This window comes from Ursus americanus, chromosome 5, assembly GCF_024610735.1.
Source record: "Ursus americanus isolate L20-20 chromosome 5, mUrsAme1.1.p, whole genome shotgun sequence".
NCBI lineage: Eukaryota > Metazoa > Chordata > Mammalia > Carnivora > Ursidae > Ursus > Ursus americanus.
The window spans coordinates 10,731,986-10,758,761 of NC_142131.1; the positions used below are offsets into that span (position 1 = coordinate 10,731,986).

A 26,776-nucleotide genomic window follows, 5' to 3' on the forward strand; every position below is an offset into this window, starting at 1 on the left:
GCTATTTACTTTAAGACAGCTTTTTAAGAGTAAGAAGCATAAGGTTGACATCTAATAACCATCCATCAAATTCTAATGTGACTATTATCAAAACAGACTTAATTTTTGGTATATGTAGGTTAATGATTCAATTAGTTTCAATTACCAAAGCCTGTCAGGCAACTAATCAAACATGTGGAAAGGACAGTTTTATTTTATCCCTAACAGTTTTGCCTAGGAGTCAGAGTTGAAAGGAAGAAATTTATTTTTTTCAGGTCCTAAGTAAGCAAAATGTGACAATGCATATTTAAATACTAAAGACAGTATAAGTTCCTATCATTATTTGGTATATTTGATAATTGCCTTAATAGAGTACTTACCGTAGTGCGAGACTGATGCTTTCAAAATATTGACAAGAGATGAAAGACTATTGATTTAATGGAAACGAGAGTTGGACTGTAAAGCAGAAGAATGCAGTTTTAGTCCCAGCTCTGTCTAACCATGCAACAAGGACAAGTCCATTTAGGACAAGTCCACTTATCTCTCTGGACTTTTGTTTAACTCAAAGAGAGAAATGATTAAGAGAGAGGCAGAAAGAGAGAGAAGGAGGCAGGGAGACAGAGAATGTGTTGGGTGTTATGTAATAAATGTGTTGGGTTTTGTTATTGTTGTCGTTGTTTGGATCAAGATCTTCTTGAAGAGTCTGATGAAAATCTATAGGCTATCTACCTGGTAAATGCACCTATGCTGACACACATCTTTGCCTAAAATTTTAGTAATTCAAGGACATCCAGAAGATATTTGTCATGATTTCCAAACTAAAAAGAAACAAAATCCCTGAAGTAATCATTTCCAATTGGAGATTCATAGTTCTTTGTCAAGTTCTTTTTTTTTTTTTTTTTTAAAGATTTTATTTATTCATTTGACAGGATAGAGACAGCCAGCGAGAGAGGGAACACAAGCAGGGGGAGTGGGAGAGGAAGAAGCAGGCTCATAGCGGAGGAGCCTGATGTGGGGCTCGATCCCGTAACGCCGGGATCACGCCCTGAGCCGAAGGCAGACGCTTAACCGCTGTGCCACCCAGGCGCCCCTCTTTGTCAAGTTCTAATGTAAATTTTTTAATGACAACTCACAGATAATTTAAGTCAGGTATGTCAGATTCAGGAGTGACCTGAATCTATTTCCATATACAGCAGACTTTAATTACTGACTTGATCTATAATTATAATTCCACCACAGAGCAAATAATACTGAGATTCTTCTCTCAGGACCCAAGAGTGGCATTTGAAAGACTGAGTTATAGAAATTATGTAGATTGGCTTCCATTAAAAAATATCAACATTAAAAGTACTTGGTAGAATCTGTATCTGTTGAGAATTACTGAAAGCTCAATGTATTTCTTCAAGTGTTAGACTTTTTAAAGACATCAGTTTACAATAATAATACTCAGTTTTTAGAATCCAGTAAAATAATCTTTAAGCCCTGTGATGTATCAGCTTTTTTGAACACGATAGTGATTAAGATGATGTGGAATGTTTCTTGAATTATAATAGTCAACAATTCTATTCCTTTTACATGTCTCCACGTATATACAAGAATATCAGCTTCATTTCCCCAATCATATCTCATAAATTATATGAGTATTGAATGTTGCCATAAGTTGTTGAATAATAAATTCCAAAGGAAGGTGTTTTCTTTTTAAGAAAAGGAGAGTATGCATGCACACAATCAAAACCTAACAATATTAGACGGTGATGAATTATTCTTCCAGATTGTCTCATCTCTTGCGTACAGTCTTAATCACCAACACTTCTCTTACTCATTTCTTTGATGGAAAATATTAATTTTCTGAATCTATTCCAAAGAGTTATAAAATACTTTCAAGTCTTTCCTTTACAAGTGACTTGGTCTCTTTAGAATTTCTGGAGTCCTACTTATAAAATTACTAAAATTTTATTTAAGTTTTCTGCATCCAAATTTTTATCAATAGCTTTCAAAATATAAACATTTAAATATACTATTATTCTGAAAATTTTATTGCAGACACATTGGTGAAATTCTTCAGTAGCAGCCAAATAGCAAAATGTCTAGAGACAATGTGTCAGTGAATAGTGCCGAAGAAAGTATGCAAAGAAGTTGTGTTTCCATATGTAAAAATAGCAGCTGTAGCATTCAAAATCATCTTCATGCCACTTATCCAATAATGTATCAAGAAGACCAGTTAAGTGTGTTATATGCAACTGATGAATAACTGAACTCTGCATCTGAAACTAATGATGTACTATATGTTGGCTAATGAATTTAAAATTAAAAAAAAGAACCAGTAAACAATCACATAAAAATAAAAATTTAAAAAAGAGGACCAGTTAATATATATTTATAGTAATCTAGAAAGTTACTAAAGGAGGGATTAGTAAAGCAGGGAGCAGGTAGAAAAAATAGAAAGGAAATATATTATAATTCAGAAAATCATTAATAATTGAATGTCTTTTTTATATGTGTATACTCCCAAAATAAGTTAAAAGTGTTTTTAGATATACTTTTATCCATTAATCAGGAAAGGAAAAAGAAATGAACTACAGGTTAGGGAGTAAAAATTTTCATGAAGCAACCACTGTATTATTGTTATTTTGTTTCTGTCGTTGTTTTTGACAGAGTCATGAAATTCATGTAGAAAAATCCTCAGTTCATATGCACTTTCAGCACTGGCCCATACACAATTTTTATTGCTTTATTTTATATCTCTCCTCTATCTACCACACTCAATTCAGTTTTTATACCCCATTCTTTCTGATTCCAAATAAACAATTAATTAGAAATTGATAGTATTATTTTCATGCCTATTTTACATTGATGGTATTGGCTGTAAGTTTTTTTCTTTGTTTTTTGGCCTAAAATTATGTTTTGCTTTATGTAGGTAGATTCATTTCTTTTTATCACTGCAGAGTAGTCCATCATCACCTATGTCATATTTCAGTTAAGAATTCTTCTTCTAACAGATACAATATTTATCTCAAGCTTCCAAGAAACAAAGTTTGGGATAAAAATTTGTGTGTAAGTCATTTATTGAGGGACTTCTCCAAGGAAAACCTTGTAAGGGAGTGAGGAAAGCAGGTAAAGAAGTGATTTCAGGACTCATCTAGCCTCAGCCTGATCCAAGGGGCTCTTGAGTGTGAATTACACTTCAGAGGTTGCCCCACCGAGAGGCAAAGAGTCTGCGTTATTTATTTCCACATCAATCAGTCATCTATAGGCTAATGGAAGACTTTTGAGACAGAACGAGATAGAGGAAAATGAGTGGAAAGGTGGGTTTGGAAAACTTGTAGGCATATCCTGAGCTTCTGTCAACCAAGGTTGAGTCTCTGGAGAAAGGTGCAGGTGTGAAGTTTTTAGTGACCATACCCATGGTAGTTGTGGGACAGGTGCACAAAAAGCCTTATAAAGGGGAGATGGTTAGGGCATCAACAGCATCTGCTGCAATTAGGTTGCTTATATCTCTTTATTATCAAAACAGTAATAGGATGGGTATTCTTGTTCATGTTCCATTTTGCACTGTTGCAAACATTTTCCTGGATTGCGAACCTACAAACTAGAAGTGGAATTGCAACACCACATTTCACTGAAATCTGCTAAATAACACATTGACTGTTGAATCATTTACACTATCATTTTGACCATTTTTTATTTTCTTCCTCATTTGTAGGAATTCTTTGCACAAATTTCAGATATTGAAGACAGGATAGGAAGTATCTAATTATTGTGTCTTCACTCAAATATTTACATGGCCATCAATCAACATACAATATTTAAATAACAGTATCAGCACTATTGTCGATTTGCTTTAACTCCCTTTTTGTGGGATTTATATTGCTATTTTTCAAAGGAGAAACTGTATATTAGTATCCCAAACTAAACTTGGATTGTATCTTTTCATTTCAAAGGACTATATCTGCTTTGTTGATAGAAATTAAAAAAGGATTGATGACCCATTTTTCTTTGGTGACAACAGCAGCTTGCATTAATATAGAGATCTTCAATCAGTCTAGAAATGACAGTCTTTGGTCAAAAAATATTTGAGATCTTTGTAAGTGTATGGACCAAACATTTAATATATTTGTTGACAATGTAGCAAAATTCAGTTTGTTTAAGAATTACCTGATGGATAACTAATTTTTACATCAACTATTAGTTGGAGACACGGTATTCTTGGATTTCTTAAAAAACAGAACAAAAGAGCAAAACGCTTTCTCTCCAAAGCCCTCACTAATCCTTGATGTAAGGTACTATTTGAATTTAAACTGAATATAAATGTATACTGCAAGGTATTTTTATTCTATTTTACATAGAGAGAACTGAGGTTTAGAAAGGTGAAATCAGGTTTTTAAGATCAAAGCTGGCTTTCAAACCTAAATGTGTCTGGTTCCAAAGACTGTCCTTAACCACTATGCTGCCTTGCTGTTTCTCTTCTTTCAGAGGACTGAGATGTGTGGATCTGGGTTGGGTGGAAGCATGATTCAAGAATGTGATTTGAGGGAAAAAATATCCAGTTCATCACTGTGTGCCCTTTGGGTTTTATACTACTGAATTTTTATTGCTCGAACAAAGATTCTTTGCCCAGAAAGCCTAAGAGGTGAGTTTTTATTTTATGACTTTTAAGGCACCACTTTTCCTTGTCATGAATTCTCTGCTAAAACAGAAAAAGTAATAACACTTTTTGTTCTTTCCATGACACTTGCATAACTCTGAACCAAAATCATGGGAAATAAAAATATTGATCTATCTTATTACTTCATATTAAAAAAAGAATCAGCCCCAATTCACAGGAATTTTGAGACTAATCTACTGTGGTGGAATAGAATGCAAGAATAGGCCAATATAAAGAAATCTGTTATAAATTTCATCCCATCTTTATAGTTGTTTCAAAAACTATTTCCAAAATCTAAAAATATCAGAATAGGAAAAAAGCCCACAGTAAGCTAAAAAGAAAAAAAAAATACATGAAAAGTAATATGTGTATAGAATAATAATAAAGATATTACTTATTTTTGAAAACTAAAGGCATCTCCATTAAACTGCACAAGAAAGAGCCCCTCATCAACAGTATTTTAAATACTCTGAAATTTATAAACAATAAAACATGAGGAAATCTAAAAATACTGACATGAATTTAGCTAAAATGTTAATAGTATATAAGAGAAATTTCAGTTCAATTCATATTAATATCCTTTTAAAAAAGTCTACATTGTTCTGTCCATGGAGCAGCAATGATAGTTTTTCTACAGTGATAAAATTAGCCATTTGCAATAATATGGTTGGAGCTAGAGGGTTTTATGCTAAGCAAAATAAGTCAGTCAGAGAAAAACAAATACCATGTGATTGCACTCAAATGTGGAGTTTAAGAAACAAAACAAATGAGCAAAGGGAAAAAAAGAGAGGGGCAAACCAAGAAACAGACTCTTTGCTGTAGAGAATGAACTGATGGTTACCAACAGGGAGGGATTGGAGGGATGGGTAAAATAGGTAATGGGTTTAAGGAGTACACTTGTGATGAGCACCAGGTGTTGTATGGAAGTGTTGAATCACTATATTGTACACCTGAAACTAATATTACACTGTATATTAACTAACTAATTTAAATAAAAACTTAAAAAATAAACTCTAAGATCTCATAACAAAATTTAAAAAATGGTAAAATTCTGAATTTATACAGAATATATTTTAGATGTATTTAATATTAAAACAGAAAAGAATAAAATAATTACAAAACAGCTGAGTGATTCTTATCTTTGAATGGGAATATCATCTCTAAGCACACATATTATAAACAAAATTACAATGCAAGTGATAACCCTGCCTCTATTTACCAAAGAGCTCCCATTGACTTGATTATGCTGGCTAGCAAACCAGGCCTGAGAGGCATCCCAAAGCAACACAGGCAAGGTGAAGGGGCCAGATTTATTCTGAGACAATTGCTTTTGACCCTGCTAATGCAGTTGCTCTCAAAATGTAATGTTCAGCATTCCCATAGAGAGTGAATTCCTTCTGTTACCCAACAGCCAAAATTCTTGGAGGGAAAAAGTCAATGGCCAGATGTCTATCCTGCTAATTGGAGAATCAGATCAATTAACAGCTAGAATTCCCTAATCCATCTTTCAAATTCCCATTGAAATGGCTGTGCCTAGAAATGCAATATGGAAAGTAAAATTTATTTCTTTTTGAATGAATTCTAATTTTAATAATAAGCCTCTCTAATTTTAATAATAAAAATTGAATCCAAAACATGTTAAAAATCCCCAAATTGTCAAGCCTGAAAAACATCAGAAGGATCTGACTTGGCAGCAGGAACAAATGTTAAATCTGTACAAAGTCAAGTGAAAAACAAAGTGGGATAGACATCCAAAATTACGTGATCAAAATCTTTTTTTTTTTTAAGATTTTATTTATTTATTCTGAGAGACAGACAGGGAGAGAGAGAGGCAGAGGCAGTGGGAGAAGTAGAATTCCCGCTTAGCAAGGAGCTGGATGCAGGACTCGATCCTAGGACCCCAGGATCAGGACCTGAGCCGAAGAAGACACTTAACTGACTGAGCCACCCAGGTGTCCCCAAAATCTTTTTTTTTTAAAGATTTTATTTTTTTGAGAGAGAAAGAGAGAGAGAGCACAAGCAGGGTTAGGGGCAGAGGGAGAGGAAGCGAAAGTAGCCTGACATGGGGTTCCATCCCAGGACCCTGAGATTATTACCTGAGTTGAAGGCAGATCCATAGCCAACTGAGCCACCCAGGCACCCCCATAATCAAAACCTTAATATATTAAATGTGGCTTAGGATATATGAAGTTCTAAAACTTTATCTTGGAAATAAAAATTATAAAACTTGTCTTTAGAATTAAAAAACGGGAAAGGAATATAGAATGAGAATGAAGTTTCCAGTTCGATTCATTAAATTTAAAAGGCCATAACTGATTAGATGATGTGAAAAATTATATATTTCTTTACTATCTATGTATTGAAAGGAAGCTCAAGATTCTAATATTAGTTTTGTAAGAATTGTTTCAGCATAGATAATTTAATGCTGATATACTCTAGACAAGTTTTAGTATCTCAAGGGTTCTCTGTTCTTCTGGGACCTGAAGTTCTCTAGGGTTTTGAATTTGACACTTCATTTGACTTGCTATATAATAATTGTCCTGTGCTAGAACAGTGATCAGAATCTTCTACAAATTCAAGTATAATTAATAAATCTGGCTTAATCACTATAATGTCAAAAGGAAGACAGTTTCCATCTAATGAAAACACGTCAGATTCATTGAGCTACCATGTTTGATGTAACTCGGAGAATTAATCCCACTCAAATTAAATCCAAATGCTGCTTTTTAAAATTTCAGCATATGTAGCATAATTGCAGCAATTTGAAGATGGTCCATTTGAAGGTATACTTGAGTTTCTTAAAAGGAGGCAAAATCTGGGGAAGCCAAATAAAGCAAAACTTTACTAATTAGAATGTCTACAATTCAGAGATTTAGTCTATTAGTCAATATTTTTTTTAGATATTTAAAACTAAAAAATGTAGAGTAAAATCAGGTGGATTCTGGAAAGTAAACCTTACTTATGCTTCTGTGCACAGGAAACTTAAAAACTACATGCTCCATGAAGACATTGGTTCATGGAGTTCCAAGTTGATGTTCACATGTTCCAATGGTCAATGTATCCAGACTGATTTTAAATCCCCAAAGAAAGGAGATATTTTCCATGCATAAATCCAGTCCAGAAGTAAGTCAATCATATGAATTTCAAGTTCTTGTTTATAAAGAACATTCCTTTATGCTTCATAATTTGTGTACTTTATCTGTTTTGGATTATACATTGTATTTATCTACTATAAGCATGACTCTTTGCAATTTTCACATTATATCATTTACTTGCATTAATCAGAAAATATAATTTTATTTATTTATTTATTTATTTATTTATTTATTTATTTATTTAATTTTTAAGAGCAGAGCTTGTATTCATGACCCTGAGATCAAGACCTGAGCTGAGATCAAGAATTGGGCAATCAACAGGCTGAGCCACCCAGGTCCCCCACAAAATATAATTTTAAAAAGGAGCAGATGAAAAATAAAAATGACACACTGGAATAAATTTGCCATATGTTTGACAGATAAATATTTGCAGTATTTAAAATATTTATAAAAATTGAAATAGTAACAATTGAATACCTGAATTGGGAGGCAGGCCAAGATCACAGATGGGAAGTTCAAAAATAAATATTAATGTCAAAAAGATTTTTGAAAAATTATTCCATTTTACTAGAAACCAAAGAAATTCAAATGAGATCTGTAAAATACCAGTTTTTTACCCAACATGTTGGAAAATATCTAACTCAACGATTTTACAGTATGTGCAAAAGTGTTATCAGATTGGCCTTTCCATATATTGTTGGTAAAAGCGTGAAAGGGCATAACTTTTCTTGAGGAAATTTAGATATATACATCAAAAACTATAAGGTTGTTCTTATCCTTTCATCCAGTTATTTTACTCTTAGTAATTTTCCTAAGAAATTAAAATAGAGATATATGATACATTTTTGAAAGATATGTTTATCAAAGATGTCCTTTTATTAATAAAAGGAAATTTTGGAAATGTAGCAAGGAATTAAATAAGAGTACTTCTACTGCTTTATATAGAATAAAGGTAAGGTTATATATATATTTTTTTAAGGAATTAATGTCATTTCAATTTGAATTTAAAATTTCAATTGCAGAGTACTTCATTGTGGATATTATATATTTCATTCCTCAGTTCTCAACAGAGAAGGTTGCTTCCAACCTTTAATTATTTAAAATAATACTACAATGAATATTTTTGTTTAAGAGCCATTTTGTAATTTTGCAAGTTGGTAAAAATTCCTGAAAATTCCTGAATTAGAGAGCAAATACACTTTTTGTTTTTAGATATTGTATGGTCTTCCGCTTATGAGTTGTACCATTTTGAATCCCTATTAGAAAAATAATGATCATTCTTATTTCCTTATAGCTTTGCCAAAAAACATGTTTTCAAACTTTTAATAAAACAAGTTCTTTCCTTATTTTTTCTGTATTATTATTTATTTGTTTCTTATGAGCAAGATTGGGCATTTTTAAAATATGATTTTAAAATCCATTTGCGTTTGTTGTTCTGTGAGTTATATGTTCATGTATTTTGTCCGTATTCTTACCAGATTGTTAGCATTTGACTTAATTTCTATAACCTCTCTATGTATTAGTGATACCAACATTTTGTCTCTGAGAAAAATTACAAATACTTTTCTTATTTTGTCATTTGCTTTGCCTAGCCAAAGGTTTCTTTTCTTATATTTTTTTCATTTCTCTGGACCTAGCTTCCAATCATTTTTTTATTTCTTCTGAGTTATGAGTCGTAGTTAGGAAGATTTTTCTGTAACTCTTGGTTAAAAGGAATTCACCTACTTCTAATACATCTCCAGTTTTACTTTTTTTTTCTTTTGAATTAAAAATCTATCTTGAATTTATGCTTATTTTTGATGTGAGGAATGGACCGAATTTTAACTGTTTCTATGAAGATATGAAGTTGTTACAATATTATTTATATAAAAGTCTGCCTTTTCCTTACTGGTTTACCTTCACCTCATTCTAATTTTTTTTTCCTGAGGTTTGTTTTTTGATGTTTTTATTCTGCTTCATGCTATCTATCCATGTTCTAAAACATAATATTCCTTTAGCTAGAGGTAGAACTAGTCTGTTCTCATTGTTCTCTTTTAAAAATTTCTTGATGATTCTTGCTACTAATTTTTCATATAAACTTAATGATCAACCTAACTAGTTTTAGGAAGAAAATTTTAAAAAACCTAATAGTATATTTGTTGGTATTAAATTTAAAAATAGTCATCTTTATGATGTTGAGTCTTTTAGTATGAGAAAATAGCATGTTTTTTCATTTGTTCAAATCTCCTTTTGTGTCTTTTAGAAAAATATGATAGTTTTCCTTATACAGACATTTCCTTATATACACATTTCTTAAGTTTATGCCTTGTTTTTGCTCCCCCCGCCCTTTGCAAATAGACTTTTCTGGCATTCATCTAATTGGCTATCTGCCTATTTGGAGATTATCAATTACCAATGTAAGACGTTTTTAAGTGTATTTCCACTCTGAAATAAGAATATACCTGGTTGTGGTATTATACTCTAATTTTGCAAGATGTTACCATTGGGTAACTGGGTAAGGTAGATGTTAGCTCTCTATTATTTCTTTCAATTACCTGTGAATCTATAATTACCTCAGAATAAAAAAAATTAAAAATAAAGACAGTTGGGGCACCTAGGTGGCTCAGTCAGTTAAGTGTCCAACTCTTGATTTCAGCTCAGGTCATGAGATCAAGCCCTGCATTGGGCTCCACACTGAATTTGGAGTCTGCTTGGGATTCTCTCTCTCCCTCTGCCTCCCTCATCCCCTGCTTGTGTACTCTGTCTCTAAGAGAAAGAAAAAGAAAGAAAGAAAGAAAGAAAGAAAGAAAGAAAGAAAGAAAGAAAGAAAGAGAGAAAAGACAATTATGTTAGACTGATTTGTTATATACTTATTATCAGGAGTAATTTAGGTAATACATGTTTAAGTAATTTCAATATATCTGTTATAGAGATAGAGAATACAATTACTATTACATATTATGGTTTTTTAAAAGATTTTTATTTATTTATTTGTCAGAGAGAGAGAACACAAGCAGGGGGTTGCGGCAGGCAGAGGGAGAAGCAAGGAAGCCTGATGCAGGACTTGATTTCAGGACCCCAGGATCATGACCTGAGCAGAAGACAGACACTTACCTGACTGAGCCACCCAGGCATCCCACATATTGTGTTTTTCTAATGGCCTAAGATCTACAGAGAATTGAGTCAGAAATCTATGACTTAGAGAAAGACCTTTATTTTATCTATAAATGCAGGCCGTTTCAAAGTTCTTTACTCTTACATATTCTTTGGACATATATGAAATGAATGGAGCAGGAATGCCTTCTGGTGCAGTTTTGATACTTCATAAGACAACATATAGTGATTTAGAAAATTAAATATGCATAAACATTAAAATCATAAGTATTTTATGGTGGTAATAACATTTAGAAGCAAGGTGAAATTCCTAGAATCTGTAAAAAACAAAAGAAGTTATTAAAAATAAGACACAAAAGTTACTGCAAAGCAAAAAACCCTGAAATGGTAATATAAAATACAAAATAGAGGGAAATTTTCACTCTAAGAGGTAAGATTAATATAACCAGAGTTTCAACAAACCACAAAGAGAAAAAAAAAAAAAAACTAACAGCCAAATAGAAATGATAGAAAGGACATGATTTGTTTTAAAATGAAGAGGAGGTATTGCTTTTCTTCTCTTACATTGTTTTAGTCCAATGTTTGATCAGACAGAATTACAGGGGTGTAGAAAAACAGGGGACATTGGTGTAAATGCAAATTAGCCTGACAAATTTGAGAGCAATTTGTCAATATATATATCAAAAGATACCATCACAATATTCTCTGATTTAGCAATTTTAATTTTTCTTTTTTATCATATTACATAAACCTATATATGTCCTTGAAAATACATAAGAAGTTCTTTATTGCTGTAGTGTTTGTAATATCAAAAGACGGAAAAATATTAAATACCCTACAATAGGGGACTGGCTATATTCATACCAGGAAATACCATACAGATCTGAAAATTTGCAATAAACCTCTGGTACTGATATTGAAAAATCGATAAATATATCCTTGAGTGAAGAAAGCATGTTGCAAAATCATCTGTGGCACATAACACTTATTATTCTTTATATAGTACTCATATGTGGGTACCTGTACATATATAACTTAAGAAACTGTGAAGAGTGGGTATATGTGGGGAGTATGTATATGATGGGGTGAAAACATTTTTTTTGCATATCTTCATATTTGAATTATCACTTATTTTATTTCTCTTAAATACGATATTAAAATGGGAAGTTTCATGATAATTTTGACTAAAAATACAAGAAAATACCAACATGAGGTGCTAGACCACATAAATAATAAAACTTGCAGAAGAGATAACCAGGAACTGGTTTTAAAACCCAAATGTAGACAAGGGAGAAGTTCTATATGAGAAAAATAATTTCTTTAAAGACTATTGTAAACGTGTAAGAGGGGTGGGAGAATCCATCTCCTAACTTCAAGTCAGTTGAGAGGAGGGTCCCGGTGAGTCTTCCTAGAGCTTGTCCTCTTTGGTGTGTAAGAGGCAGTGGGATCGTGTCTCATTTATAATGAAGAAATGAAAGGCCAGAGGCTGGGTCTAGAGCCACAGGCTCTGATCGCAAAACAAGAGTAGTTCTGTTTGCTCTGTTAGAAGATGTTGGAATAAATAGTGAGACCTCAACTATAAGCATCTGGATGGGATTTTATCAAATGCCCAACAGAGGAGGGAAGAAATATAAGTGATTTTCTACTGATGATGATTACCCAAGATCAAAAGAACTGCTGGGGAATGTTTCCCAGTGTTGAGGGTAAGTAAGTGGAGGAGCCTTCAAAATTACTATAAAAGCCCAAAACTTGGTAGAGCATCAGCTTAAAATACTCAATAAATGTTAACAAGCATATATATATATAAAGAAAGAGAGAGTCATATAACTGCCACTATAATTAAGATATGGAAACTTTCCATCATCCCCAAATTTCCTTCACTGCCCTTTACAATCAATGCTTCCCATACTCTGGCCTTGCTGCGCTAAAGATCTGGTTTCATAGATTGTTTCTGCCTATTCTAAAATTTCGCGCACTAAAAGCCAGCTAGACACTTAGCCAAATAAAATAAAACGTGTAGCAAATCATTATCTCAAAGACTTGAGAGTTATATGGGAGAAATGAAGAACAAAGATTCTATTAGTCTAGGCTTTGTCAGAGAATGAACTATAAATGTGTTCAAATCCTTTATACATAATGACTTGCCAGGAATATTGAGTCACAACAGCCCCCAAACTACTGAGTGGAAGATATGCTTTAACATTGTAGTTAAATACATGTTTGTTTGTTTGCTTTTTTACCTACTTGCTAGCCACAGAAGATTAAAAATATCCATTTTCTGGACTTAACTCCTTCCTGAAGTTCATCTCCCAGTGCACTCATAAAAATAGTACATTTGCATCAACCATGATCTAATTAGCTGATTAGCTTCAACAAAGATTATAATACACTATAAAAAGATAAAAATACAAGGGGCTAAATTTATGTATATATTTTGAGATATGAGTCCTTGGTTAGATACAAGGTTTGCCAGTATTTTCGCCAAGTCTGCCTTACCTTTTCATCTCTTGTTTTTTCCTAAAGAAAAAAAAAAAGTTTTGAAGTTTGATGAAGTCCAGTTACTGATTTTTTTTTTTTCTTTTATGGATCATTTCTTTGGTGTGCTGTCTAGGAACTCTTCATCAAGCACCAGATCCAGGAAATATTCTAGTACTTTACATTTCAATGTTACATATTTGAATCTATGATTATTATGAGGTACATTTATTTATTTATTTTGTCTATGGATCTCTCATTGCTCTACCATCATTTGTTGAAAGGACTTTTTTTTCCCGTAAATGGCTTGTGTATCTTTATAAAAAATTAACTGACTATACTCATGTGGGACTATTTCTAGGTTCTTTATTTTGTTCTACTGAAAAGCAGTCTTCTTGAACATTTGGTGGGAGGTCGATCAACTTTTATGCTGATAATGCCTCAGTATACTCCTTTTTCACCCCCTTGCACTTAGCGACAATGGTATTATTTTTTATTTCAGTTTCCAAGTATTTGTTTCTAAGATACAGAAGTTCAGTAGCTTTTTGTATGTTAACCTTGTATACTGTGACTTTTTGAATTAATTCATTTATTCTGCAAGTTTGTTTATAGATTTTATTTGGAATTTTCTACACGGATGATGTATCATCTGCAAAAAAAGGGTGAATTGCAACTTCTCTAATTTGTATGCATTTGATTTCCTTTTCTTGCCTTATTTACTGATTAGAACATGAAGAACGTCTTGAAGAGCAGTGATGATTGTGGGCACCCTTGCCTTGTTCCTGACCGTTGGTGGAAAAATTTCTTTCACAAGTAAGTGTGATTATTTGTTTTATGCTTTTTGTAGATGTTCTTTATCAACTTGTGGACCTCTCTCTCTATCCCTATTTTTCTGTGTTTTTTTAAATCGTGAATAGTTGTTGATTTTTTGTAAATGTTTTCTCTGCCTCAATCGATATTATGTCTTCCAATTTAGCCTGTTGATACAATGGATTACATTAATTAACATTCCAGTTTTGAGCTGGCTTTGTATTCCTGAAATAACACCACTTGTTCATAATTCATATTTTTTATTTATTGCTGAATTATATTTACTAATATTTAAGACTTTTTACATTCAGAGTCATGAGAGATATGGTCTGTACTTTTCTCTTTATGCATTCTCTCTCTCTGGTTTTGATAAATGATATGGACTTCATAGAATCAGTAGGAAAATGTTCCAATTTTTGGAAGGGATTGTGCAGAATTGATCTTAATTTTTAAGTATTTGGTGGAATTTGTGAGTGAAACCATCTGGGCCTGGAGATTGCTTTTTTGAGAGCCTTTTAAATTAAATTTTCAATTTCCTGAATAGTCATGGTGCTATTCAAATGATGTGTTTCATATTTAGTGCATTGTGGCAGTTTGTACTTTTCCAGGAATTGGTCCATAACGTCTAAGTTGTCAAGTGTGAGTAGTTGCTTGTAGTATTACCTTATCCTGCTCTGGTTGCGTTTGTGTAGGATCTATCGTGGTATCCTTTGTTTTATTGATTTTCTTTTTTTTTTTTAATTTATTTATTTGACAGAGATAGAGACAGCCAGCGAGAGAGGGAACACAAGCAGGGGGAGTGGGAGAGGAAGAAGCAGGCTCATAGCAGAGGAGCGTGATGTGGGGCTCGATCTGTTTTATTGATTTTCTTTATTGCCTTTTACTTTTCAATTCCATTGCTCTTTGCCTTTATTGTTGTTATTTCCTTCCTTCTGATTGCTTTTTATTTTTGTTATTCTTTTTCTTGTTCATTAAGTGGTTTGAATTTTTTGAGATTTTCCTCTTTTCTACTATAAACATTTAATGCTCTACGTTTTTCTCTGGGAATTACTTTAGCTGCCTCCAACAGTTACTGATATGTTTGTTTTCTTTTTTACTCAGTTCTGTATATTTTTGAAAAAAAATTCTTTAGACTTCATCTTTGATCCCTGGTTTATTTAGGGGTGTATTGTTTAATTTCCAAGCAGTTGGCAATTTTCCTGTTATCTTTGTGTTACTGATTTCTAGTTTGATTCCATTGTGATCAGAGAACACACTCTATATGATTTTAATTCTTTAACATTTGTTGAGGTTTGTTTTATGGCCCAGCATTCCTTGGTTTTTGTTTATTGCAAAGAATAGGCTGTTGATATGAGTGTAAACGTGATTAGATCCTGTGTGTTGCTGGTATTGTTGGCTTATTCTGTATCCTTACTGATTTTCTATCTGAATGTTCTATCAATTGTGGAGATACGGGTTTTTAAGTCTCTAAATATACTGTCGAATTGCTTATTTCTCCTTTCATTTCTGTCATGTTTTGCTTCATACATTTTTCAGTACTGTCATTTGGCGCATACACATTTAGAATTGCTACCTATGGACTAGTCCTTTTACCTTTATGTAATATCCCTCTCTGGCCCAGTAAATTTCTTTGTCTGGGAATCTACTTTTTTGGTAAAAGTATGCTCATTCCTGCTTCATTTGATTAATGTTTTTTTCTACCCTATATTTTCAGCCAATCCCTATCATCATATTTGAAGAGAACTTCTTGTAGACATCATATTGTTGGATCTTTTTAAAAATTCAATGTTGCCATTCTCTTTTACATTCTTTATTCAAATGTAATTTTTGATGGGTTAGGGCTTAAACCTGCCACTTTATTTTCTCTTTGTTCTTTCTCTTTTGGGGTAGGGTATTTTTGTTTGTTTGTTTATATTTTACTACATACATGCTGATTAGTGGAACATTTGTTAAGAATTTCATTTTGTTTTTTTCATTTTCATGTAGGGATTTATGTGTGTCTCTATCTCTCCCTTTCTTCACATACGTTTTTCCACCCATGGTTTTTCTTGGTATTATACTTTACAGTCAAAACTTCTCACGTGTTAATGGAGTCAACATTTTAAAAGTTCAGTTAAGATAGAACCTTACCTTCCTTTTGTCCTGTTGTCTTCCTCCACCTATAATTTAATTGTCTTAAATATTTTCTGTGAAATATACATTAGATACTATTGTGATCTTTACAGAAAACTCAAAAGGAAGAGAAATATCTTTTGTAGTTTCCCATATTTTGCTCTTTTCCTTACTCTTTCTTGTTTTTTATTGCTCCAAGTTTCCTACTTTTTTCCTTTCTGTTCACTAAATTTCTTTTAGGCATTGTTTTAGGTTGGATCTACTGGAGAACATTTCTCTTAGGTTTCCTTCACCTGAGAATGTCTTAATTTACCCTTGTTTGTTTGTTTGTTTGTGTGAAGCCGTTGACCAACCTTATTTTGTCCAATCCCCAGCCCCCGATAACTACCATTCTAGTCTCTGTTTCCATGAGTTTGGCTTTTTAGATTCCATATATAAATGATATACAGTATTTGTCTTTGTCTGACTTATTTCATTTAATTGGCATAATGCCTCAAGGTCCATCCATGTTGTTGCAAACGACAGGATTTCCTTCTTTCTCATGGCTGAATAATGTTCCATTGTATGTATGTACACACACACACACACACACACACATGCACACACACCACATTTTCTTCATCCATCTGTTGATGAATTCTTAGATTGTTTCCATATCTTGGCTATTGTGAATAATGCTGCAATGAACATGGAAATTCTAGTATCTCTTTCAGATCCTATTTTCATTTCCTTTGACTATAAACCCAGAGTAGGACTACTGCATCGTATCATAGCTCTATTTTTTAAATTTTTTGAGGATCCTCCATTCTCTTTTCCCCCTTTACTTCTGAAGTGTATTTTCACTTGATAGAGAATTCCTCTTTGACAGTTTCTTTTTTCAGCATTTTTTTCCCCCTCAGCACTTTATTTCTGAAGTATATTGTCACTTGATACAGAATTCTTATTTGACAGGTTTTTTGGTTTTTTATTTCGTTTTTTCCTCAGCACTTGAAAAATATGCCACTTCTTTCTGGCTTCAGTGAATTCTCATGAGAAACCCTCTGTTATTCAAATCCTTTATTCAAATTGTTTTTCCCCTCTAGGAAGCAAGGCTTTTTTTTTTTTTTTTCTTTTCCTCTTTTTATTTTTCTGACTGCTTTCAAAAATTTTTCCTGATCTTTACTTTTTTAGAAGTGTGACTGATGTGTGACGGCTTGCATTTATTTTGTATTATCCTGTTCAGGGTTCTCTCAACTGTTGAATCTGAGCCTATGTCATTTGCCAAATATGGGAAATATTTAGCCATTATTTCTTCAAATACTTTTTCAGGTCCAATATCTTTCTTCTACCCTCTGAGACTCCAATAACATGAATGTTAGATCTTTTGTTATATTTCCACATGTCTCTGAATCTCTATTCGTCTTTTTGGTTTTTGTTTTGTTTTGTTTTCCTTCAGTCTATTTTCTCTCTTATTCAGATTGGGTAATTTTCTTTCTTTCTTTCTTTCTTTCTTTCTTTCTTTCTTTCTTTCTTTCTTTTTTTTTTTTTTTTGCTATCATCTCATGGTCACCGTTTCTTTTGTCTTCTCCATTCTGCTGCTGAGCCCATTCTTTGAGTTTTTAAAACTTTGACATCCAGGGTTCAACAGAGAAGAATGACTCCTCACTGCTGGGCAGGTGGCTGGATAGGCTGCTGTGCTGCTTTACCAGTTCATGCTCCCTATTAGACCTCTGTTGCTAGTGTCCTATGTGATAGGAGGAGGTCACCATATTACTGCTAGCAGTGGTGGAAATTCTGATTTTCTCTGAGGCCTCCTCTGAAACTATCCCTTTGGAGAGAGGAGGGACACATCACTGACACATGGGGAGAAAAGTATAGGCCTCCTATGTGATCTCTACTGACATCACATTAGTGGCTCACTGACACTCATTTTGAATAAAGGTCTTAGCTGCATATTCTGACAACATCTTTATGGAAATTTGGTGAGCCATCACATTCTGATTAATATGGACATCTAGGCTTTCCCCTGGAACCTGGGGAGAGGGCTGGTGGTGGGGCCCTCTCCCCACGCCTGGTTTTTTCCTTGGTGCTTGCCTGAAGTAGAGTGGTTATCATTGAAAGTTTTCTGCCTTGCTAGCTTGCACTTTTACTGGTCATTTTACTAGAGAGAAAAGCTTTTCTTTTCTTTTCTTTTCTTTTCTTTTCTTTTCTTTCTTTCTTTTCTTTTCTTTTTTTTTTTTTTTGTTTTTTTTGTTGTTGTTGTTGTTGTACCCATTGACATTTCTAGGTGGGTGCTTTTGACCAGTACTCATCCATTCAGTCTAATATATATGAGGCCAAAAACAAACAAACAAACAAACAAACAAACAAACTAGAGAAATCACCCCTGTTTGGGTCCTCGGGACCTGATCCACACTTTTCCCTCTACCTTTGTCCTTTGACTCTTAAGGAACAAGCAAATAAAACATGAAAGAAAAAGAAAAAAGAAAAAAAAACAAGTCAATTCAGTTAGCTAATGGACAAAGAACATAAAGAGACATGTTACTGAAGGTGATATACAGATGAAAAATAAGTGCACAGAAGGATGTTCATCCTCACTAGCCATTAAGGAATTGCATCTATTACATCAACAAAATGAAACATACATAAAATGGTATAGTCACTTTGAAAAATAATCTGTCAGTTTCTTTTAAAAATAGGTAAACAGACACTTATCATATGACCCAACAACCAGACTCCTGGACATTTATTTTTGAGAAATTAAAGGACATTAAAATCTGTCTATGAATGTTCATAGCAGCTCTATTTATAATAGCCAAACCCTGGAAACATTCAAAATGTTCCTGGAGAGAGGAATGATTAAACAGTCTCTGCCACAGCTACCCTGTGGAATACTACTCCGTGATAAAAGGGATGAACTATTGATACATGCAGCAATTTGGATAGATCTCAAAGGTGTTATTTTGAGTGAAGAAGCCATTTCAAAAGGTCACATACTGTTTGATTCCATTTATATAACATTCTCTAAATGATAAAATTATAAAGATGGAGAACATATTGTTAGTAGTCAGGATTTAAGAATGGTCTATTTAGTTTCGTAGGCCTCCTCTAACAAAGTGTAGGTTTCCCTGCTATCCAAAAGTAGAGTGTTCATATGAAAACTTTCATAAGCCCAAATGGCAGAAAGTGAAGAAACAATTACCATTGATATACATGGGAAACTTTTTGAGAATTTCCAGATCCCCTCAAAAAACCTCTCTTACGGGGCGCCTGGGTGGAACAGCGGTTAAGCTTCTGCCTTCGTCTCAGGGCATGATCCTGGCGTTATGGGATCGAGCCCCACATCAGGCTCTTCTGCTATGAGCCTGCTTCTTCCTTTCCCACTCTCCCTGCTTGTGTTCCCTCTCTCGCTGGCTGTCTCTATCTCTGTCGAATAAATAAATAAAATCTTTAAAAAAAAAAAAAAACCTCTCTTAGGCTTTTCTGATACCTTAGGACACATCTTACTAATGGATGCACAAAATCAATCGAGATAAAGCGCAGAGCCTCACAGACACAGTTCATAGCTGTGATAGCTTGATGCTGAGTGTAGTGACCAGGGAAGGAGCTTGGGGACACTCATGCTGCTCAGGTGTGTGCTGCCTCTATAAGAGTTTACTGCAAAACAAATGCTGAGTAGTATTTTCATTTTTTTTTTTTAAAGAAAACACTCTTTGAATTTCTTGCAGTTAGCAAAAATAGGTACTAGTGTAGATCCTTTAGAAAAGTATAGTGGCATAGAGAGGAGGTGGGTGAGGGGATGGGTGAAATAGTTGAAGGGGATTAAGAGTATACTTATCATGATGAGCACTGAGTATCCTATAGAATTGTTGAATCATTATATCGTACACATGAGACTAATAAACACTGTTAACTATACTGGAAATGAAATAATTAATTAATTAATTAAAGACAAAGTGGCATAAATTGAACTTTCAAAAAACAGGGGATATCTATGCCACAGACTAGGTAGCTTAAAACAGCAGAAATTTATCCACACAGTTCGGAGGCTAGCAGTCTGAAATCAGGTGTCACCACCATTCCCTCTGGGGTCACTAAGAAAGAAATTTTTCCATACCTCTCCTAGCTTCTGTGGCTGCTGACAGTCCTTGGCATTCCTTGGCTTGTTGTATAACTCCAGTCTCAGTCTGTCCTCATGTGACTTTCTTCCCCATGTTTTTGTATATCCTCTCCTCTTCTCGTAAGGGCACAAGTCATTGGATTTAGGTTCCACCTAAATACAGCATTTTTCATCTGAAAATCCTTAATTTATTCTTTCTGCAAAAACCTATATCAAATATGGACACATTCTTTAGGTTCTGGGAGGAAATTAATTTTTGAGGTTTACTATTCAATCCATTATAGATGGTGAGGGGGGAAGAGGGGTTAATGTGCCTGTAAAAGGGTAGAATGTGGAAGATCTTTGTGGTGATAAAGTAGAGCTGTATCTTGATTGTATTAAGGGTTACATGAGTCTATACATATGATAAATGACATAAAGCTTTTAAACATACATTGTACGAATACCAATTTTCTGGTTTTGATATTCTGTTATAATTGTGGAAGATCTGAACTTGGGGAAAAATGGAATAGGATGCATGGGACCTCTATGTATTCTCTTTATAACTTCTTGTTATTTCAAAATGAAAGTTACAAAAAAGGGCCTCATAGTTTTCTTATGGATGACAGCCTTTCCCATAATTATATGTAAATATTCTTTGCTTTCTTTTGTGTTAAATATACGAAAAATATGATCTCTGCCTCTTGAGGTAAGGAAAAAACACATTGATAATTGCTAAAGTGTATCATGAGTCATAAGTTTAATACTATAATAGATTGCTTATGTTGTCACAGAGTTTATACATTTGCTGATTGCTGTAGGATTAAGATCCAATAATTGCCTTACTGGCTGCTCCTGAATTGAATATCAGGCCTAGAGTGTCATTGTCTATATAATGAAGCTAAATTAAAACCCAAATTAACTATAAAGTGTCATAATGCATCTCATGTTGTCAAAACTCTTTTCTACCCTTAAACTGATTTATTTAAATTTAATGGGTTTAGTTGAAAAGAGGATGATAGAACGATTACAGAGTTTTAAAAGCACAGAAGCTTCTCCCTAAAGTAAAAGGGGAACGTATGCAATCTCTGTATTTGCATAAGCCTTTTACAAAATAGATGAAATAAATGTTGTCTATGGAAAATTATTAGCACTGAAAATTTAGGAAAGAAAGAAAGAAAAGAAAAGAAAGAAAGAAAGAAAGAAAGAAAGAAAGAAAGAAAGAAAGAGAAAGGAAAGAAGGAAAACCTTCAATGGTAAGTGTGTCATTTAAAGTGATTTAAATGTTATTACTGAAATAATTATTTGAAAGCCATTTTTTCTTACTAATTTTTTTTTAAATTTCTAAAATACACAGAAAGACTTTCTGTGGCTTAAAACCACATGATAGCTATATTTAGGTAACTGATTGCCAGGTGTCTTTTCTGTTAAAATGAGATTCCTCCTCCTCTGTCCACCTCAGATTTAACACAAAATATGTTACCGAGGGGAATTTAGACCTGATTAGGATTGACACTTCTTTTCACAGAAAACTTCCATAGGTAGAATCAAAATGTCATAGGGAAATAAAGCTGTAAGAGAACAGAACTGCAAAGAGGGGAAGAACGAGTCACAACTCAGGTTATGGATCATTTGTGAGAGCGATGATGCCATTTTCTAATTAGATTTGACTTTCAAATTTTGTATTTGCAGATAGAAATGAGCCATAAATTGTTATTTTGAACTATCATTCTTAATCTCAATGATAGCAGGTTTACAATGAATTTTTTAAATAATACTTTTTCCCACTTAGTATCATAGCATAAATATTAATATCAAGAATAGTACCCTACAGTTATCTAGTGTTTTCAATGTCAAAACATCAAAAGATATTTTACAGATTAAATGCCTTACCTTTGTGGTAGAATTCACTAGAAATTTAAAAGCAGTTACAGTACATTGCAATCTGAGGTGAACTGTATAATTTATTTTTCAAAATCAAATTGAATTAAAATGGCCAAGATAAAATAATTAAATAAGGAATAGTATTAAATATATTTTATGGATAAATAATGAGCCATATATTAAAACCATTGCATTAGATAAGCCATTTCAAATTTTTAGAATGTTATTTAGAATCCACATGTTTCAGCACCATTATTATTTCAGTTTATTGACTGTATTATTCAGCTCAGGTTGCTGTAACAAAATACCATAGACTGGTCTGTGGCTTAAACAACAGACATTTGCTTCTCACAGTTCTGTGAGAACAAGGTGCTAACAAATTCAGTTCTTGGTAAGGACCCTTTTCCTAGCTTGTAGAGAGTTACCTTCTTGCTATGTGCTCAGACAGCCTTTCCTCGGTGCTTCCTTGTGGAGAGAGAGGTATCTCTGCTCTCCTTTTCTTATATGGGCTCTAATCCTTTCATGGCATTCCCATTCTCATGACCTAATCTAAACCTAATCCCATCTCCAAATACCATCATCATCATCAGGGGTTAGGTCTTCAACATATATATTTGGGGGAGACACAAATATTTAGTCTATAATATTGTCTACTGCACAGTCTAATGCAACAGTGATTGGTGGTGAATTAGGAATGAGATTTTGCAGTATCTAAGCTTTTGTATGCAGTCTTTTCCTTTGTGAATTACATTAAAATACAATAAGCTAGCAGGGCAAGTTAATTTTTTTTTAAGAAGTGTTCTTAAGATGCCTGTGCATGTTAACTTAAATTTCAGGCTGCTCTGAGCCCTAGAGCTAATGATAAAGTCCAGAATATATTAAAACCAAATTCCTTCCATGTGTCATCTTGGTCCCCTCGTTCCTTATTAGTTACTTCTACTTTATTCCTAACCCTCAGCCCAAAGTAGTCACTGTCTCAAGCCTTCCCTTACTTTCCATGTCAAGATAAATCTCTTAATTCATAGTGCTCTGTTTAACACTTATTTTATTGTAAAATTATTTAGGTGTTGGTCTCCATCACTAGTCAGTTCCTTAAAACTAAAGACTGAATTATTCATATCCATTCTCCCAACTGTCTAGTGCAATGTCTGGTGCATCTGATAGCCTTTTGTTCCAGACTGCCTCCTCAAAGATATTTTTATAGCAAACAGCTTTGGAAAATAAAGATAGTGTCTTCTTCCAGAGCAAGGGCATATTTTTTGTACTGTCCAGGATAATAAAGATAATGTCTGCCTCCCAGGCAAAGGACAGATTTGCTTGCAGTCCATTATAAAAGATTTAACTCCCCTGAACACAGGGTTCCCAGCTCTGATTCAAACGCACTGTATGCTCAGGATCTATCTGGACCACTTCATGTCTTCACCATGAGATTTGGGTTGAAAAAAATTATGTAAATTTGTAGTTCATGGATTTCTCTGTGCCTGTGTGTAGTTCAGTTTTTTGGTTCCGTCCTAGGAATCCTAAGTCATGTCAGCATCTGCAAAACTATGGCAAGCTAACTTACCATAATTCAAGTAGAGTAAAATCTCAGACCCTACACATTTACTGATGTTAGGTACTCAGTGGATGTATTAAATGTGTCTTATTGAATTATGGATGACAAAGAGAAAAAAAAATAAAAGGCTTCTCAATCATGGGCGCCTGGGTGGCACAGCGGTTAAGCGTCTGCCTTCGGCTCAGGCCGTGATCCCAGCATTATGGGATCGAGCCCCACATCAGGCTCCTCCGCTATGACCCTGCTTCTTCCTCTCCCACTCCCCCTGCTTGTGTTCCCTCTCTCGCTGGCTGTCTCTATCTCTGTCAAATAAATAAAATAAATAAAATCTTTAAAAAAAAAAAAAAAAGCCTTCTCAATCATGAAGTCCACACTTCCTTTCATACACTTAATACACGAGGAGTCTGATGTTCAGAAAAGTTAAGTGACTCATTCTCTGAGGTGATGACTGAAACATATTTCTGTGATTACTTAATTCATGGGTAATTCTTAAATTTTGTCATTTTTGTCTTATTCAAAATATTTAATGAATTTTATGATCATGTAGAAAATAACTATACATGCATTTTGCCATGCAATGTTAGTTCTGGTGTCTATTATTTGCATTACAGTCACATTGGCACCGTGATATGCACCTTTAATTGTTTGGGATGATGCAAAATGAAAAAAGAAGATTCAATATACACATAACGAATTCATGATAGGACAAGGCCAAGATTTTTAGCAGTTTAATGAGAAAAAAAGATGAAATAATTAATTTTTCAAATGGTCCATGATAGGATAAGCATATACATTTTGGTGAATTGTATTAACCAATACGTTAAATTAATGTTACTGATTTAAATTTTATTGATTTTTAAATTATGATATTCAGTTGGTAATTTTGTTGTTTTTTTAAAACTTGTATGAGGTATGGACATGAGAAATCTATACTTATATTTTTAAATGTGCGTAATTTATATTCTAAGACTCTAAAATAACAGGGAACATTCACAAGACGGTTGTCTCAAGAAGTCTGTGTATGTACATTAACTTACATTTCAGAAACTCTGCTCCAAACCATGAAGCTAAACACATAATGAAGATTTTTTAAATCAAGATTTTTTCCAAGATCTTTCCATTGCGTCATTTTGATCCCTTTTTTCTTTATAATTTCTAGAATAATAGAAAAATAATACAGGAATAATAGAGAAGTACCCTCATTGTCTATTAAACTTTGATGTAATGAAACTTAATTTCAGAATCTAAAGCTGTTTGGTTCTGGAAACTCGTAAATTATCTGGTAATTGTGATTCAGATGTTTGAAGTTCCACTGACAAAAGGATATGGCAGTAATATAAGTCACCGCCTTATTATTATTGATTCTATATTGCAGTGTTCTTCAATGCAGATCTGTGAAAATCAACATATAGATAAATTTTATACAATCCCTTTATTTTCTCATGATAAAATCATAAATTAATCATATAATTAATATTCTCCCCTCTTCTCAAACATTCAAAATATTTAAAGTTAAAAATGATAGTTTTGGACATAATAATACCATCTTTTAGTAAAGTTAGTACATTTTTTCTTTGATTTATTCATTGAAATTATTACTTATCATATATAGTATTTGTTACTCCATGCCCCTGTGATACAAGTTTTTATCCCCAGACTTCTTCCCACCTATCTCTATTGTGCTCTTCTTAATTCTTGTTGTTACTATAATTATGAAATGGCAGAATAAATTAAAACCATCCTTAGGACTGAGTCTTAATTTATATAAAAATGGATACAAGTATATTTTCATGTTCTGGTATTTTTAACTGAATTTACATTTTGAGATTTAATCCATGACTTAGGTTAATATGACTTACCCATTACAGTGATGACTCTTTTCAGTGGTAGAGCCAGAAAGAATTGATCTTTTTAGGTTAAATGTTAAACTTTAAGATTTATTTTCTTTAAAAAGGACATTTCATCACTAGTAACTGAAATGCTGTTGCCTTTTAAATAGTATACATCTTAACAACAGAACCCTGTCCAGGAAGCCTGCATTGGCTTAACGTTGTGTAGAGAATTTCCAACACTTCTTATATCGGACTAAAGCTTGTTTCTTAAGCCAAATTCTCATGTATTGAAAAGAATTAGAAGTCATTTAAGAGGAAACAAAAACCTAACTACACCTTTGTTTGAATAATAATAATAATACAATAAATTAGCAGGAATGGATTCTAATTTGGGGGATTCTGAATTTATCAACTGCTTATTGATTGTAGAAATCCCTTCAACTTAATGTCAACAAAACTGATGGAAATAATATTTAACTATCTTTAAGTCCTGAGAAGTGGCTGAGGAAAGGTCTGAATGGCCTTGATGATTCATTTTCTTACTTATTTTGAGACTTTGGAGACCCTGCTTAGCAGATCTGTTTAGTTCAAGAGAATAGGCTGATGCTAGCAGCTGCGTTCTAGAGGTTGACACATTCTAATTAGGCTACTTTCTTGACAGGAAAATTTCCATTGTCACAATTCACATAGATTTCCCTCCTCCTCCTTATTCCTATAGATATGTAAAGCAGTATGGAGACAGTATTCTTTTCCACTGGGGCACTGGCCATGATATAAGTGGATTATTTTTGCCTAGCATAAGGAGATAATCGGATTCCCTAGATATATACCATATACTTCTCTACTGTTTATTTTAATCTAATGAAACTCTTTCACACATGTACCCTACACACATACTACCACCACCAACAAAAACAATGACAAATGCTAATTGGTGTTAGAATAGGAAAAAGCTATAAATGTAATTTTAATATACATTAATAAAATTATGTATCGGTTTTATCTAACTTTAAGAAAAGCATAGGAGTTGGTATGTAACCCATGTCTGTCTTAGAGATGTTCAGGGAGCAATCATGAGGTTAAATCCTGTAAGCCTATTAATCAGACCTCCAGATAGTATTAATTAGTGGAAATATTACTTTATCCTTGGAATTCTTTTTGTGGAGTATGTATAGGTTGCTTATGGTAAATAAATTTATGGAGCATGGCCTACTGGAA

At 33.3% G+C, this 26,776-nt stretch overlaps 1 long non-coding RNA gene across 2 annotated transcripts in view; it reads left to right on the top strand.

The window, feature by feature from the left end:
- The window catches only part of LOC123799277 (uncharacterized), a 541,652-nt gene that overhangs the window by 145,401 nt on the left and 369,475 nt on the right, over positions 1-26,776 (top strand). For both annotated transcript variants that reach the window (XR_015724365.1, XR_015724366.1), the window contains exons 4-6: positions 4,453-4,609; positions 7,602-7,747; positions 14,015-14,100. This is a non-coding gene — a long non-coding RNA (uncharacterized LOC123799277). The remainder of the gene's footprint in view (positions 1-4,452; positions 4,610-7,601; positions 7,748-14,014; positions 14,101-26,776) is intronic.